At 37.3% G+C, this 19,374-nt stretch overlaps 1 protein-coding gene and 1 long non-coding RNA gene across 11 annotated transcripts in view; both read left to right on the top strand.

Moving 5' to 3' along the window:
- The window catches only part of LOC5568284 (BCL2/adenovirus E1B 19 kDa protein-interacting protein 3), a 62,734-nt gene that overhangs the window by 28,509 nt on the left and 14,851 nt on the right, over positions 1–19,374 (top strand). The gene's annotated exons all lie outside the window — the stretch shown is intronic.
- Positions 10,707–11,824, top strand: LOC110679116. The gene is made up of 2 exons (XR_002502220.1): positions 10,707–11,154; positions 11,212–11,824. It is a non-coding gene; the product is annotated as an uncharacterized LOC110679116 (long non-coding RNA).

Genomic DNA, 19,374 nt, shown 5'->3' with positions numbered 1-19,374 from the left:
ACAGTATAAATATAATTTTGTAACACTTCATGTTAGAGCTATTTTCTTTGGAACTGAGAGTTGTTGTTGTTTTATCTATTTTTGACCTTTTAACCATAGGGTCCTTCGGGTCATTTTCGAGGTAAATACAGGGGTATGCTTATATCTAAGTAATTTGAATCACTGTTTTGTTATTCTTCTTGTGTTGGGGTTCAGTTGAAACTTGGGTATCCTTTTTTTTAAACGTCAAGGGCTGCTCCTGATCTAGCTGCTCGGATGGCTTGTTGTTTAAACTGCTTCTTTGCCATCTTGTCTATGGTGATTATTAGCTGAATCACCCCAATTGCCAGTGGTAGGTTGAGTTCGGAACTGAGAGTATGTTGGGTTTTTTTTTATGAGATTTTTGCATTTTTGATGCGCTCACAGAAAATCTGTTCTACAATCATTATTTGAAGCAGAAGAGTTCGCCACTTATCCTTGATAGCTTTTTTAATAGTAAAACCTGAATTTGGTTTCAAATCCCTCAGCAAAATTTTTTTTAAAAATTGAGGCCATTTTTGTAATTAAATCCGTACAACGTTAAACGCCTATATGTATCCCCCAAGTAACAATTAAACTTTGACGACATACTTCCAGGGTGCTATAACTAATCGCCCCTAAAATCATGTTCAAGATACATTTGCCTTCATCGCATCCCCTAAAGCCTCTTGTAGAGTAGAACGTGCCTAGTTGGCCCACTCTAGAAGAGGATTTTAAATGTATAGTTATGTCACACAAATAAAGCAAAATAGCATTATTGGTAGCCATTTTAAGGCGAATTGTTCTGTAGGAATGACGCTATATCTTGAAAATTGATACAATTGATGGACAGAACATCTCCGACATTATCGATGTCAGGACCTATCGTGGCGCCAACATCGACTCTGACCACTATCTGGTGATGGTTAAGCTGCGCAAAAAACTCTCCGTCGTTAGCAGCGTACAGTACTGACGGCCTCCCCGGTATGACCTTGAGTGGCTTAAGCAACCAATCAACAGTTTATTCATCATAAAAGATACAAAAAAATAATACAATAAATTTCTTATTCTACAAATAGTGAGTTCGTTAGCTACTTTCAACATTAGATCGATTTTTTAAGTATCTTTACAAAATAGTGATGATGTTATATCATATTGATTTTTCATTTAGAGGAAAACAATCTTTTCAGATAAAAAACCTCTTACTTGAAACAATTAAAAAACTTAAAAGGTAGGACCCTAACACTAATTACATAAAGCACGCAACATATCAAAAGAAGAACTTTCATATTTCTGATAATAGTTTGATCTAATTCTATTGCAGTACTGATATAAGGTTTCTATATGACTAATTTCATGTTATTCGCTAGTGCTAAACCAAGGAGGTAAATTATGAACCATTTTTAAACATGTGTTTTGAAAAACTTGTAGCTTTTTCCTATGAGACATGGCACACTCGGACCATACTAGCAAAACGTAGGCTAGAGTTGATCTAAATACAGTTTTGTACAGCAAAATCGTATTTCGAGTATTTAGTTTTGGTTTTCGATTAATAAAATGATACATAATTCAAATCAATTTCTCACATCTCTCAAGTATATACAGAGAATGTTTTTGAAACGAAAGTTTTTTATATAGAATTAAACCTAGATACTTCGCTTCATCTTTCCACGGTATATCTAATCCATTCAAATTCAGACATCTATTAGGAAGTTTTCTTGGACTTCTGAACCTTGTAAAGAAAACAGCTTCGGTTTTATTTTCATTGACCTTAATTTTCAATTTTTTGCAATAATTGGAATCACCTCAACTGGGATAAACATTGTTCCTCGCAGTCCTCGATGAAGTGAATCGCTTTCTTCGCTTTCCAGGCGCAGTTCTTTCACTCAGATTGTTTTGTGGCGTACGGTTGTGCGGTCGCGATTAATTTTGCGTCTCTGAATAATATATAAATCGTTCCGTGAGAAACTGTGTATTGTGAATTAATTAATCAGTGGAATCTTCTGAAATTGTGCGTTTTATTAGTGCATACAGTGGAAATGGCTGTTTATTTACTGCCCAAAACACGATTGTAAGTACCTACGATGATTACGTCGATATAGTGGGATGAACATCAGATCGGTTTATGATATTGTGACTTAGTTCATATTTCAACATCCGACTTCGGCGTCTTGAACGGAATGGAAACATGTTGCGTTAGTTATAGGATTAAGACCATTATAATACACACCACGACGCATGGCCAGACGTATGAACGATTCTTGTGCTTCCCTGGTGAAGGTGGTCAGCACATAGACTTTGTTGGCTTTCTTCAGTCACATGTTTCTGTGCCTGTTGGGCTCGATTTGGCTTTACACGAGACAACCTTTGGGAATGTGATTCTTTTTTTAGACGTGCGTTCCGTTGTTCTTCTGAATCGAAGACGATGGACTTGAACTTGGGCAGGAATATGAAAGGCAGTGTGTTAAGTGGCATCAAATCTATGCGCCTTCATTCACAGTGTTTAGATGCTGATTACACAATCACATAGAATGGTTAGATCTAAAGCCGCTTTGAGGGTGCGTCCCATTGTTAGGAACTGTTAGTGCTAGTGCTGTTCGTCAACTCATTCATGATTTTCAATCATTTACGGATATCATATCATAAGAATTTGAAATGATCATAGTCATGATGTGTGTAATGATTATTTTCGTTTATTAGTATCATTTCAAATATTGCATTCATTTCTTCTCGTGTTTTGTGCTAGAAAACACTATCATCCTAATTTGGTAAAACTAAACAAAAATATTAAGCTCTTGTTAATGTTTTGTTAACAACGTATTACATTTCATTTGCCGTAGCAAACGCTTTCAATTAAGTACAAACTATAGTGGAATTAAATGGTTTAGTACTAAATACGATTTTTCATCTACTTATAGGTATTCAACTAAACAGCACGAAGATTTATTAGCTTTCAATTAATTTGACCTAAACATACAATGCAATCTTTGTGGCAATTGTTAATAATTTTATTTGACATTTGTTCCAATGTTTCAACATTGGATATTCTGTGTAACTCATCAATACTAAAGAGGGAGCTTCACATTATTTTTTAAAATTTTATTTTGAGTCCTCTGCAGAGCTTTCTTCCTGGTATTACAACTGCTAGTCCATATTGGAATAGCATAAAACATCGCTGGCCTGAAAATTTGTGTGAGGATTGTAAACTTGTTCTTAAGACAAAGTTTCAATTTTGTGTTAATGGGTGGATACAGTCATTTTATATATTTGTTACATCTGGCTTGAATGCCCTCAATTGGTTTTGTGAAAGTCAAATTTGTATCTAGCATGAGCCCTAGATACTTAACTTCATCTGACCAATTTTCCTCTCACTGTGACAACATGTCTTCTTGAAGGTTTCAGATAAAGAGCATGGTTTATTTGGAAATATTATAAGTTGAGTTTTTGAAGCAATTAGAGAAATCTTCCATTTTTGCAAGTAAAGCAATAATTGCTAAGAAAACTTTTTTAATCGTTAGAAAAACAAATGGAGCACTTCTCTCTGGCATTTCTCAATGAATCAATGGATGGTTTCTTAAAAATATGTATCAATGGCCAACCATGCGTATGTTCTGGGACAAATTTTCGTGAGCACTCCTGGGAGTAATTCTTGAGAACTTTCTGGAACATCCCTAGAGAGTTACCAGAAAATTATTGAAGAATCTTTGGATGAAGCAATGAACTAATCTAATGCCAGCGGCATCGTGCTATACACAGCACGAGTGTGATGGTTCCAACGATTTCTGAACGTTGGATCACTTTCGTTATAATCTACCAAAGCATTGCTGAACCTCTTGACGATTTTCAGAGCAATTCCTATAGAACTCCACTGCACACTCTCTAGAAGTTTTTGGCTGATTTAGAATTACCGTTTAAATTTTTGGAAGTAGTTCTTAATCAATTCCTGAACAATTATTTCATCAAATACCTACTGAAATTCTGTAGCACAATTCATAAACATATTTAAAGCAGGTTATAACCATTTTCTCAAAAATAGCTTTGTTTTTGCAGAATAGATAGAATTATTGGAATTTATGCACGATGGAACATTTTTCAAACATTCAGTTTCTTCTGAAAACGTTTGCGATTAGTCGGGTCACTTCAGTGCAAAGAAAAAAACTACGCATATTCACAAAATTTGTATCCATCTGTTATCTAGCAAGAGATGAGGGAATTCGAACAACCTTACTGGTTGTAAAGACATGCAATTTGGGACATTTTTGTTCCATAAAATATATTTAATGGTAATATATATGTTTTTAGTTTTAGAATCTTTATCTATGCAAGTCTTTAAAAAGTCTATAGAGTTCTGTCTGATCTTTCGACCTTGACGCTTGCTCCTACGGGGGCCAGCGACGAGGGCAGGATCAAACATGTCGCGCGTCGGTCTAGTAAGTGAAAAAGTGGCGTGATCGGTTAGTTCTTTTTGATCCTTTGACCTTGACGCTTGCTGCTGGGCAGTGCGTCAAGAAAGCCAAGTTTTTTTTTTCCTTTTCGGGTCGCGCGACTTTTTTTTTTTTTTTTCTGAGTGTTTTTATATAGCCGAGCAAACGAGTGAGGCTGAGAGTGGATTGTGGCTGCACAGTAAAGGATAAAGGATCAATTGGTGAGCTCGTTTCATGCTACTATTTCTAATCTATAAAATATGTATGACTGCACATTTAATCGTTACAATTGTGGGACGTAAATATGAATTTTCAACAAACTATGAATTGTTCGTCACTGTGAGTGTCGACACAAACTCTGATTCATGAATTATTTATGTTTCACATTTTTTTTTATTTTCAGAACACCTCTTTTTACTTTATTTTTGTAATAAAAAAAAAAACTTTGAATGGTTCGACACTACAAGTGTAGACTTGCGAAAAGTTCACTTTATTCAACAAACTTTGGATGGTTCGCCACTGTAAGTGTCGGCATAAGAATTAGAGTGTTCTATGATGTTCCAACCAATCAAGTTTTTTGTTTCTTTTCAAATAAGTAAAATATAATAACACATGCTTTCGTCCTGACAGGTGTAGGAATGTTACATTTAGGTATTTGTTCAACAAACTTTGAATGGTTCGTCACCTCAAGTGTCGGCATAATTTTCCACTACATAGAAATTGTTCATATCAAATGAAAATATTATATTTACAAATAAGCATGTATATATCTCACAAATCATTATTTATCATGGTCTAATCGCTTATCAAAGTGAATCCTGTGACCCAACGATCCTTCCCATTAACAAACATCCCTCCCAGTAACCTTTGTGGAGATGCAGAGGCAAACACGGTCTCCAAATAGCAAAGGTTACACACTAACATTCCTTCCCCCAATCCCACCTGACTGCAAGGACGTGGCCGGCGCCGTTATTGACCCTGTATAAATAGAGGCACTGAATTATGCACATTGAAGAAGATTATGGCCAATCCCAGCCAAACTTCTAGTTGATTCTTTGTGCATTTTCACTGACTTCGGTCAATCACGGAATAGCAACCATTGATATGTGTAGTCAGTCTAAGCTAATAATTGGAATCACCTCAACTGGATCGCTAGATGACGATGTTATGGCTACATCAACATCAGCAAATTGATATCGTACACATCCTCCAAAATCTGGAATATCATGTGTATAGACGTTATACAACACGGGAGATAAAACGCTCCCTTGAGGGACACCAGCAGGAACGGTTTGTAACTGAGAGGTTTCGGAACCTATCGTTACTACAAAGTCACGATCTGATATGTAGGAATGAATTAATTTTACCAGATAAGTAGGGAAATTCAAATTGATCATTTTGAAAATCAAACCTTTGTGCCAAACCGTATCAAATGCTTTCTCATTGTTTAACAGAAGTAGTTCAGTAGACTTCTTGACTTCGCTGTTATTTTTTATATTCCTAGTTAGTCGATGCAATTGGTGAACTGTAGAATGCTCAGTCCTGAATCCAAACTGAGTTTCTGAAATTATATGGTTCTCTGAGATATGTTGATTGAGTCGGTTTAGTAAAACTTTCTCGAAGATTTTACTTAAACTGCTCAATAGACTAATAGGACGGTAGTTTCGAATGGTCAGAATGGTCTTTATTTGGCTTCGGAATTGCTATGAGCAATTCTCGCTGAAACCAGGCCGCCATCGGCACCCATCGTTAGAATTCCAATTTTATGTCACTGATCGCTAGTTTTCGATAAAACTTAAGGGTGGTCCTTTCTATTTTCTCAAATTGGTGGACCCCTCGTACGCCAGCTAGCTAAACAGTTTGCGAAAAAGCCCATTTTTTGATAAATCTTGGGTATTTCTTCACGGGATATGTCTCATATTTCGCTTAGAACACATAGAAAACTTAGTGGCATCGTATAGAGAAAGGATATAGCTTTCATTTGAAAATGAAAAAAATAGGCGACCATTTTGAATTTGGCCGCCATTTTGAATTTTGTTAGAAAAATCGTTTTTTTCACCATGAGCGCACCGCTAGTTTTGAATTCTGAGATCACTTCAAAAAGCTGAGGAAAAATTGCGTAAGATAGGCTACAAAAACTAGGTGAGCAATGGTATTTACCCTATCAAATTAACGATTTTCTAAATCATGTTCTACGATTTTGACGTATATGGCGAGTGCAATCAATACAAATATCATTTTTTGTACAACAAAGAGACAAGTTTTCAACCTTTGGTGTTTTATTCGTGTCGAGTAAAGAATATGAATATTATTTTGACTGCAAAAAAAATGTCGGCCATCTTGGATTTTGACGCCATCTTGATTTTAAGTAGTAGAATTAATTTTCACCTTGATAGCACTCAGCATGTCGAATTTAGAGGCAACCAATGAGAAAAAGGTTACGTATACTCTTCGTCTTATTATTCTTCATTTTCCAGACGTTACGTCCCTTCTGGAACCGAGCCTGACACTCAGCTTTATTAGTTATAAATCCAGGTTATTAAACAGGAATTTTCTTTTATTTCTGACCACAGAATAATTCTTCGACATATCTTTGAATTTAGTATTAATAAATAAATAAATTCAATAAATGAAAACCGTCCAAAAAATTGATTGTATTAAACAAACATTTTTTTTACCATATGCATTGTTGTTCATTGAATGAAGTTTATAGATTGCGCGTTGGGACATTAGTAAGTCTTGTGGTAATATCTGTAGTTTTAACGTAAAACATTGACAAAAGTGCATTAATTTAAAATGGAAATCTTAAATTTTGAAGCAAAACACATCCTTGATTTTCTGAGATACTTTATGGTATCGTTTTTAGTGCCGCCCAACAACATGCATGTGAAAAATAGCGAAATTGAATAATGAGAAGCAGGTTTTGTTCTAATGTGGACGTAATGCCGAAACGCAGGTGTATCATTTCGAGGTTGTAAAATCTGGCGGCCATCTTGAATCTCAGTGCTAATCATGTTGAATTATGAGGCCTCCGTTAAAAACAAACAATCAGATTCTATCTTTCTTATCTTATCTCAGCTGTTCAACTGATTTTTCATTTCTATCAATGGTTTTAGACCATTGACTGTTTTTCAACTCTAAGATGTGCAGAAGAATCATTCAGGTAGCAAATAAGCGTAAAAAAATCGTATTTGATAATTTGTTTTTAACGCTAGTTAAGCTGAAGGACTGGCTCTGTTCCAGTAGGGACGTAACGTCAGGAAAAAGAAGAACAAGAATAAGAATAAGTGTAACAGTAGCATTGAAATTCAACATGTTGAGTGCTAACAAGGTGATACACATTCTAATACTTAAAACCAAGATGGCGTCAAAATTCAAGATGGCCGCCAGAGTTTTTCACTCAAAATAATACTCCTATGCTTCATCTGTCTCAAATAATACACCAACGATTGAAAACTTGTTTCTTTGTCGTACAAAAAATTATGTTTGCATTGATTGCACTTGCCATATACGTCAAAATAGTAGAACATGATTTAGAAAATCGTTCATATCATAGGGTAAATACCTTTGCTCACCTAGTTTTTGTAGCCTATCTTACGCAATTTTTCCTCAACTTTCTGATGGTGATCTCAGAATTCAAAACTAGCGGTGCGCTGTTTCAGGTAGGAAACGAGCTTGGCGTGGTCTTGGGTTGTACAGCAGGGATGTTGGTCTAAGTAATCGTGATCAACGGAATCTTTTCTTTCCCTTTTTTGGCATTTTTATTTTGCGTGATAGTCAGCACGTTGGTATCATTTCCAGCTAGAATGTCAAACTGATTTGATGTGGCGATGTTGTGAGCGTTGCTGATAGAATAGCACGTGGCGTTTTGTTGGTCTGTTGTATCCATGATGGGAAGCTCAATCAGGGCAGATGTGCTCGGGGAATTCGTTAAGGGGCGACGAAGTTTCTGGGTCGGGCCATTTGGCTCCAAGTCGTTTGATACTACTGTGGAACTATTCCGTTTTTGACCAGCGGCCGCCGGTGCTAGATCGATGCTGCAACAACGATAGGAGATCACGAAAACAAAACACAAGTGGAATAATAGATCGAGAATAAAGCGCGATGAATAACACGTCCGATCACAACGAGAGCGGTTTTCAAACTGGGAGTGGCTTAAGCAACCGGAAGTCGCAACTGCATACGCACAGCCCTCGAGGCTGCATTAGGGGAAGACGGAGTAAGAGCGCCCGCCGGGGTAAGACGGACCACCTTCAGTTTGGCATTAAAATGGCAGTTTTCTTAAAAGTTCACCAAGCACTTTCCATAAACACACGATTTTTGACATTCCGAACCATTTAGGGTGATATTTATATTGTAATTTTCACATCAAATATCAAAAATAAATGCTCGTCGATATTGAATTTGATCTAAATTTACAAGATGCTCACTTAGGGATTTCGGAAGGGATTTTGTTGTAAAAACATAACAAATTACCCATCCATGCTTTAACAGAAATGTGAAATATGCTTCAATGAAGTGAAATTCTAAATATTTAGCTTTGAAATATGTCCAAAGTTGTGAAAATTGCGTAAGCGGGGTAAAACCGACCACTGTTAATGGGGTAAGACCGCCACCCCTAATTTATACCAAATAAAATGTCTAAACCACTTTGAAAATTGTAACTACGTTGTATATTACTTTTCGAGTAAAATGAAATCAATCTTGTTAAAAATACAAACCAAATACGCATATTTTCCGAAATATGGGTGTTTCAAGGGTATGATAAGTATATATCTAAGTTTTTTGAGTTAATTAAGCCTAAAAATAGTTTAATATCCCCGTTAAGCAATGTGGAGTTCATAAAACATTCATTTCATTTATTTAGTTAACATCTACACAGATAACACTGAATCAACAATTTCACGCCACAATACTCGGTTCGTGGCCGCATCTCTCCATCCTCGGTTCTGCCCCACGCTCGCCAAATCGATACGCACTTGATCCGCCCACCTAGCTCGCTGCGCTCCACGCCTTCTTGTACCAACCGGATCCGAAGCGAATACCATCTTTGCAGGGTTGCTGTCCGGCATTCTTGCAACATGCCCTGCCCATCGTATCCTTCCAGCTTTGGCCACCTTCTGGATACTGGGTTCGCCGTAGAGTTGGGCGAGCTCGTGGTTCATCCTTCGCCGCCACACACCGTTCTCCTGCACACCGCCGAAGATCGTCCTAAGCACCCGACGTTCGAAAACTCCAAGTGCTTGCAAGTCCTCCTCGAGCATCGTCCACGTTTCATGCCCGTAGAGGACTACCGGCCTTATGAGCGTTTTGTACATGGTACATTTGGTGCGGGCGTGAATCTTTTTTGACCGCAGCTTCTTCTGGAGGCCATAGTAGGCCCGACTTCCACTGATGATGCGCCTCCGTATTTCACGGCTAACGTTATTGTCAGCCGTCAGCAAGGATCCAAGGTAGACGAACTCGTCGACCACTTCGAACGTATCCCCGTCTATCGTAACACTGCTACCTAGGCGAGCCCTGTCGCGCTCGGCCCCACCAGCTAGCATGTACTTTGTCTTGGCCGCATTCACCACCAGTCCAACTTTTGCTGCCTCGCGTTTCAGGCGGGTGTACAGGTCTGCCACCTTTTCAAATGTTCGGCCGACGATGTCCATATCATCCGCGAAGCAAACAAATTGACTGGATCTCGTAAAAATCGTACCCCGGCTGTTAAGCCCGGCTCTCCGCATAACACCTTCTAGCGCAATATTGAACAACAGGCACGAAAGTCCATCACCTTGTCGTAGTCCCCGGTGGGATCCAAACGAACTGGAGTGTTCGCCTGAAACCTTCACACAATTTTGCACACCTTCCATCGTTGCTCTTATCAGTCTCGTGAGCTTCCCGGGAAAGCTGTTTTCGTCCATGATTTTCCATAGCTCTACGCGGTCGATACTGTCGTATGCCGCCTTGAAATCAATGAAAAGGTGATGCGTTGGGACCTGGTATTCACGACATTTTTGGAGGATTTGCCGTACAGTAAAGATCTGGTCCGTTGTCGATCGGCCGTCAACGAAGCCGGCTTGATAACTTCCCACGAACTCGTTTACTACAGGTGACAGACGACGGAAGATGATCTGGGATAGTACTTTGTAGGCCGCATTTAGAATGGTGATCGCTCGAAAGTTCTCACAATCTAACTTGTCGCCTTTCATAAAACATTATATGTTTTAGATTCACAGGGAACTGATATATTTTTTTGCAAAACTGTGTACAAAAATCGTGGTGGTCGCTTTTACCCCGTGGGTGGGCGGTTTTACCCCGTCGCTAAAAAAAATCGTGATAAGACAACACTTTTTCAAGCACCAAGAAAACAATTAGTTTTTACAAATATAACACCTGTGATATATTTTGATCATGCCTACACTGAGCCAATTAATCCTATTATATTTATCTGGAAAATCATATACACGCATCAGAATTCATATTTGATAGGTTTTATTAACACCCAATAAAGACTATATGAAGGTCCAACGAGGTTTAAATAATAACCATATGGAAGCCGTTTGAATTTCACATATAACTTATTGGATATCGTTTACCCATTCGGTAATTGAAAAATCAGATACATGTTATATGATTTTATATTGTGAAAACAAATCTGTTTATATTTAGTACTACGATGGCGGCCACTGCATACAATCTGGTCGCAGATTTTGGTTTAACGACGAGCTTTTGCAAATTTATAACGGTAAGCTGGTACATATAAGCTTTTCAATAATTATATAGTTTTATGTACATATTTCAGAATGTGAAACCATTATTGCGAGCATTTACCTTGCTCGCTGAAGAAATTCGCTGCTCATTCTATACAACTGAGAACTTTCTAAAGTTCTGTTTGACGATATCTAGGTGAGATGTTTTATTCGGCAGTTAGTTTTGTGCTTAAATTTTGTTAACATGGTTCCATTGTTTTAGATTTTTATACCGACCATCCTACAACAAAAATAACTTTGCTTCAGGTTCCAGTAGTAACTATGAGATGGTTAGGTAGTGGATCCGGATACCCGGATGATGAAAGATTTGAAGACTGGGGAAGTATTTGGTCCCTCTCAAAGCATGTCAAAGAAGAAATCATTTACGTGGATTCTAATACGTTATATCAAATAAATAATTTTAAAATGTACTACTCTAGCGTATTTTTATTTTTGAGATATATTTTTTCAAATAATCACGTAGTAAATGCCATTTAAAAATTATTTTAGTTTTATTAAAGAACCAATTATTATCTATATTTATTTTGGATGAAATGTATATGATTCTGTCTATAACACCAGCTTCCATTGGATTCCATATCCATCGTCTTTATGCTTAAAAGGTATGTGATTTTCATAATGAACGCTATCTATACGATTTCTAAATAAGAGCTATATGGAAAGCATTATGGAAAAAAGCTGATTCTATGACACTACCCCGAACGCCACTACCCCGAATGCCACTACCCCGAACGCCATTACCCCGAAATCCATTACCCCGAATGGGTCATTACCCCGAACGCCACTACCCCGAATGGGTCACTACCCCGAACGCCATTACCCCGAATGGATAACATTTTGAGACATATTCTAGTTAGAGGGTGGGGAGATAATTGTACGATTCCTTTTGAGTATTTCATGAGTTTGGGTCAAAAATGTATTTTTCAAATATTAGAAGATAAAAAAGCAGCTAGTTGTTCAGCAAATAATTTTTACACACTAAGTTTTGTCCTCTTGTCCTTTTGTCCTTTTGGGAAGATTCACACAGCCACATTGCAATGCTCTGAAGAACAGCCTATTTCGAAAAGAAGGGTGAATTTATTATGAGAAGGATAGCTATAATATGCACAAAATTAGGATGTAGTTAAGTCTCTTATTGGACGTCGGTAGCCACTTCTTTTACTCATTTTTATAGGTGTCGGGAATTAAGATTAAGATCTTCTTAAAGATTTTGTTTCGTAAACGATGGTAATGGAAGTTCACCCTGAGATAGTCGCTGCAAGTGTTGTTCTATGGAACCCGCCTAAAAACTAACCTAATAGACGACCGTTCCGCTATCACACTTGTACACTTGTACATGTTAGAAAAATCGGCGGCCTCTGATTGACGCTACAGTAAGAACTTTTGTTGATTTGTGGGATCATTAATTTGAATTTCTGTGAGATAACCAGAAAAAAATATTTTTTTTATTCAAGATAACGAAGAAATGATGATGGCAGAAGAGTGGTGAGTAAATCCATAAGAAACATGTCTGTTTTAATACAAGAAGATAAAAGAAAGGGAAAATTTCCGATAAGAATTATAGCAGGAATCACTTTAGTGAATTCCTTCAAGATATATTCGTTTATAAAAAGCTGTTCTATATGGAAATATTAGTGACTAGCTTATCCAACAAAATCGTGAAAGAACAGCCTATTTAAAAAAGAAGGGCAAATTTCTGGTGAAATGTTTGCAGCTATGACGTGAATGATCACTGTAACAACGTGATGCTAGGACACAACCTTTATTCATAAGAAAGAAAAATATTTGTTTAAAAACAAAATTGAAATATGAACACCACCAATAACAAGTCCAAATACCGGTGATTACGCATCTGTCAAGCAACACCATATTGAGAGTTATGGATTCGAATTCCTTTCAGTCAATAAAAGGCTAATTTTATTAAAGCCCATTCACAAATTTCGTAACGCTGAAGGGAGCAAAAAAGTTTGTGGGTGGTTGTCCTCAAAATGTTACAGCCCATTCACAATATGTAGAATTTCCATACAAAAAAAAGTACGAGGGGGTGGGTAGGTGTTAAAAATGGCAATTTTCGGCGAAATGAAGTTTGTGAATGAACCCTTGAATTGCGAAGGTGCCCACTGAGCTGATAAACAGGCACTGTCTCAGAAAGAATGAGAAGAATATAGTTGGCATCAAGATATTTCGAAAGAATAGCTGGCATATAAAAGAAGGGAAAATATATGATGAACATTTTACCGACGAATTTTACGTGCCATTAATTACCATCCTTCATAAGAGACGCATATTTGCACGCAAAACAAGATACTGTACTGTATCTTATACTATTCGGGGTAATGGCTCATTCGGGGTAGTGGCGTTCGGGGTAATGACCCATTCGGGGTAATGGCTTTCGGGGTAGTGACCCATTCGGGGTAGTGGCGTTCGGGGTAATGGCGTTCGGGGTAATGGGATGGAGCCAAAAAGCTATATGTTCTTGGTAATGACTTGAACATGATTACTTCTCAGAGTGTATCGTTCCGTCTATTTTTGGACTCCGATCTATTTATAACGATCGTTAAAGTTCGGGCTTGAACTTTGAACCTTAGGCTTATTCGTGTTTCGTGGTGTAGTGTGTAAGGCGACAGGGACTTTTATTTGATATAGTATTAGTGGAAGGCGACTTGTATGCAAGTTTTGTATGCGGTTTTGGAAAAATGCATTTCATTTTGAACTGTGATATTGAATATCGCATATATTTAAGTGAACTAATGAATTTGTTAATTTTGACAATGAAATAATATATGATTAACACGAAAAATAAATTAACACGAATAATAAATTAACATTGAAGAACATGAAAAAAAAACAATATAATTATATAACAATTTATGTACATCTATATTTATATTGAATAAATCTTTAAATAATATTTACAAAAAAGTGACCATGCTACAGACTCCATCCCAAGAATCCAGTGTTGCTCTCAGCGGCATAATTGATGACTGCCTTCACTGTACTTCAGCAGCGCTCAAGAGGGGCTGTCCAGCTCACCCTCTTCCGGTAGGGGAAGACGGGGTAAGACCGCCCGCCTAAGCAATTTAATTCATATCTCAAAATCAAGAATCAATAAATCCTTTTTCGACACCAGTTTTTCTTTTAACACTTCAGTCGTCGCGCTGTTGTATTCTGTACAACACTGGTGGAAAAACCTCGCTCTTCGTTCCCAACAGCAGCGTGGTGGTTCTGACGGTGGCAAACCGCACGACGACTGGAAGGTTAACATTCTCCAATCCAATTCAAACAGTGATGATGTCAAACAATAGTTTGTTTTGGATTTTCATGTGCTTATCTACTCATTATCAATGTTACCCCATTACCAAAAACTGACTTTCGATTATATGAAAAACTATAGATTCATTAAGATCGAACCGTTATGCAATCTTTCATGTGCAATCGATAACTAACAAACCAGTGCTTGTTTTACAAATAAAAAATTAAATATTTAGATTTTCTCTAAAAAAAAACTATCAAAGTTACCCCGTTTGATGGTATGTATTTAGTTTTAAGTATATGAATGTAACTAGGGATACGTTAATGATGTGAGGTTTTAGCAAACGCACCCAACCAGCGGCTGCAAGATTTCCATTTAAATCTGCATGACAACTTTACAAGTATTATATAATATTGTTACTCATACAAGAAATATAAGACTATCATAGTTTTTTTTTTTATTTTCACATCTTACATTTTCTGTATAAACCCTGTATATGTAACGATATTTTACAATATTTGTATGCGTTCTTGTTTTGGATGTAGACATACCGTATACAGGTTTACGTAGAATCTTCCTCCATCTTTCAATCAAAACAAATGTGAATAACAAGACCAGCTAGATGTGAACATACCATACAAAATTTAAACAGTACATTGCCCTATATAATTGTATGGCGGTTTATTTTAATGGTTGCATGTAATTATACAATTGTCTGTTATCTTAAAAAAGCTTCATGTTCAATAACGAACTCCAATGATTTCAATTATTCTGTAGAATAGGAAACATTGATTAAAACTTGATAAGTTGTAGTATGTTTACCTTAATAAATTTATGTTAAAATGCGATGTCGTTAATAAACGGCATACCACCATGGGCTGGTCACCTTGTGTATGGTGGTAGAAATTATGCTAAATTTGAAACGTCTTGTAATCGATTCGTGATCAAGGTATATCAAATAAGTCTTTGAGCTATTGCAATGCATCAAAATTAGTGTAACTCTAATATTCTCCTATGAACTCATATATGGGAGAAGGGTAAAAATACAAAAATCGACTTTTTTCAATTTTTTGCCGATGAAAGATTTTTTAATATTCCGCAAGCTTTTCTTGACTATAAAGGCTAACTTTTAGTGAAAAAAGATCGGAGGTTCATGCAAGTTCGATAATATGTGTGTTCCAGCACACCGTGGCACCATCATCGATGTGCTAAATCTGGACTTCTACTTTGCCGTCGCATTCTTCGTCCGGCCCTTCTGCTTTGCCAGCCCATTGAACGACCGTCGTTTCTGCTTTGCCGGCGGCATTCATCACAGCAAAAAGGGTCCGTGAGTACAAGCCAAACCAAACTAACCATGCGCATGCGTTAAACCTCCACACAGCTCGGAAAGAAGAAGATGATCGATAAATGTCGATAGAATCAGATTAGAAATCTGCACATACATTAGGGGAAGCTAGGAAGATAAATGAAGAGGAAAGGAACACACAATTTTGAATAAAAACCTAGGTTATCAAATTTCAATAAATTTTTAAATGATTTTGCTGTTCTCAACCAAATTATGTATTTTTGTAGTATCTTAGAGCTTTCCCTGTAACAGTTTTTGGTCTTCGAGATTTCTCACGTTTCGCGTCGTTCTACCTGTTTCTATTTCTGTTTTTTTGTGCGCCAGGATAGACTGCCTGGGAAATCAGTCTCTCCACTCACGTGTCTGAAGCGGACTGGGAAATTTGAATTAGTGAGTTCTTCCAGTGATGATACTCGTGAGTGGTGTCTTTTTGTGTCGGTAGAACGACGGTCAGCATCAACTATTTTTTGAGAATCGCTTAAAGCGACCTCTATAACTGAGAAATCTCGATCCACTATACCTTTGAGTTTTCTGTATCGTTTCCTAAATTGCTATTTGGACTCTTATAAAACAAACCCGCCCTGAGGTTGGGTTTCTTGCCGGGCAAACATAACTCGACAGACGGTCCTCTTCGGAGGTGGCGCTAAAGCCGTCTGTTTCTTGAGCCAGGGAACGAAACAGGAGACGTAAAACCTTTAGCCGTATTTTACGTGCTACATTGTTTTGACGATTGTTTTGACGAGGAATGTAGGCAGATTCTGGAGAAGAAGAATGCAGCGGGCCCGGTCATGCTGCAGCAAGGGACCCGGCAGAACGTGGAACGTTATAGACTGAACAACAATGCTGCTGGTAAGGATGGTATATGAGCTGAACTCATAAAGATGGGCTCGGAGAGGGCTTATAGGCACAGATTATCTTCCGTCGCCTGTCATCTGTAGTAAACGAGTTCGTAGGAAGTTAATAAGCCGGCTTCGTTGACGGCCGATCGACAACGGGCCAAATCTTTACAGTACTTTACTGTTCAAGGCGGCAGTATCGACCACGTAGAACTATGGAAAATCATGGACGAGTAAAGCCTTCCCGGGAAGCTCACAAGTCTGATAGGAGCAAAGATTGAAGGTGTGCAAAATTGTGTGATGGTTTCAGGTTCCATTTCGAAATGCCCTGGGTATCCCAACAAATTTGGACCTTCAAACTCATCACTGAATTTGAATTTTTAAATGCATGAATAAAAAATATTACTCATTTGTGATGTTTCCTGAAAATATCATAAATATTGCGTATCCTCAGGATATTCTGTTATTCTTAAGCCATAGAGATGTGGAACTATAAACTTTATTTATAGTTACAGTTTTGCAGCACTTTTTTGAGGGTAATATTAGAAAACCCATTATGATACGGAGCTCTCATTTCGCTAGTGCGTTTTTCTCCCTTCAAGGAATTTCACCCCTGTTTTCTGTCATGTGTCTTGTGTAGTGGTTAGAACACATGCCTCTCACGCCGAGGACCTGGGATCGAACCCCATCCGTAAGATTGTGATGATGATGATGATGGTCCCACCACATACCCCTACAAAGGTTTGAGCGAGACGATATATCTTTAAGATAATTAATTATGATCAATGTTAACCAGATTTGCAAACAATAAACGGTCTGATTATTTCAACAGATATAAACAACATTACAAGTTCCCATACTATACAGCAAAAAAAAAATGGTAAAAAATCTGTTGGTCTCAACCACACTTTTCATAAGTTTTAATAGTGATCAAGAAAGTTCAACAAAATCCAAAACATTGCCAGAATTGATAACCCCGCCGATGATGTCAAAACTATCGGAAACATTTGAATTTTCAAGAAATTTCCGACATTCAACCAGAAAACTTACTACTAATGCATAGCATCCACCAACAGCCTAAATTGTCAATTCAAATGATAAGTAATCAAACAGTCGTTTATACCTGTGTACCGCGCGCGGGACTCAAACCTCCGTAGACTACACATAAAAAGGAATAAACTATAACTACGTCAATATATAAAAAAATCCATCATCATCATCGAGGTGAACATCGTAGTTTATTAGTGCCCCAATAATTATTAAACATATTTTACAATATAGTCAATACAAAATATCCGTTAGACAAAACTTCGTCAAGATACAGTATTAGTCAAGTACAAAAAAGTTAACATGTAGCTGTTCAGAAGGCAGCTTTGACGTGTGAAATACATAGTCTCTTAAACTGTGATAGAGTTGCAGCATGTTTGATGTGTATAGGCATCGAATTGAAAACATTTATTCCTTTAAAAAACAAAGAGTTTTGTGATGCACCGTACAAAAACTGTGGTGTTCTTAATTCAGTCGCGTTTCTAGTATTATATCTATGAATGTCACTTCCTCTTTCAATTCGATCACACAAATATCGAGGCAATAAACCGTTAATTACTTTAAAAATGAACACCATCGTCAAGAATACAATTCTTTGCTTCACCGATAACCACTGAAGAGCATCTAATAAGAAAGACGAGGAAGTGAATCTGTTGCATCTCAAAATCAAACGCATTATTTTATTTTGCAAACGCTGCATTCTCGATATTTGTGTTTCATTTGCTAAAAACAAAATGGAAGCGCAAAACTCCAGATGTGGAGAGATGATTGATTTGTACAAATGTATTTTACTAGCAATCGTTAAATCGTTTTTTAATCGGCAGAGAATTCCATACTTCTTGGCTATTTTCTTGATAACATTGTCGATGTGAGCGTCGAACTTTAATCTGTCATCAATAATCACGCCAAGATATTTAATTTCGCGCACGCGATCAATTGTCTCATCATCAATTTGTATTGAGACGTCTATATTTGTTCGATTCCGCGATATCAACATAAATTTAGTTTTACTTATATTCAATTTCAACTGTTTGTACTTCAACCATCTACTCAGAGAACGTAAATCTGCATTCATATGTGCAACGGCATCATCAAGATTTTTAGCCGCAATGAATATCACGGTATCATCTGCAAAAAGATTAATATCACAAAAACGTAAAACTCGTCGCATGTCATTTATATACATAATGAATAAAACGGGCCCTAATACACTCCCCTGTGGTACGCCAAGGCTGTTCACCACGGGGCTCGAAACAGAATCATTGAAAGCAGTCCGTTGGGTTCTATCAGTTAAATAGCTTTCAAACCATCTATATGCAGAACCTGTCACTTATGACGTAAAAGTTATAGTGACGACTTCCTTAGGAAGTGCAGTAAAGCTGTGATTTAAAAGGATCAAATTTGGCGGTACTACAATTCTACCAATTAAAACGTGTATCTGGAGCCAACATTTAGATACCCGTTACCTGATACCAATAATAATTATGTTTGGTACTTCAGGCTTTTCAATAAAACCTTGACCATATATTACCATAGGGAAAATCGAATCCAATTGTGCAAATACAACTTTTCAATTGCAATGCCAAAAACGTAACGTAAAAATAGCTGATAGAATACTTGACAACCAGCGGTAACCTAGGTCAGGTTCAAGGCAATAAGTCTACAACGATGTTTCTATACGGTTGCATGAATGAATGAGTACCCTTACCAATCA

This window comes from Aedes aegypti, chromosome 1 (assembly GCF_002204515.2).
Source record: "Aedes aegypti strain LVP_AGWG chromosome 1, AaegL5.0 Primary Assembly, whole genome shotgun sequence".
Classification (NCBI taxonomy): Eukaryota; Metazoa; Arthropoda; class Insecta; order Diptera; family Culicidae; genus Aedes; species Aedes aegypti.
The sequence above is the reverse complement of the archived record's forward strand: the minus strand, read 5'-3'. Positions and strand labels throughout refer to the sequence as shown.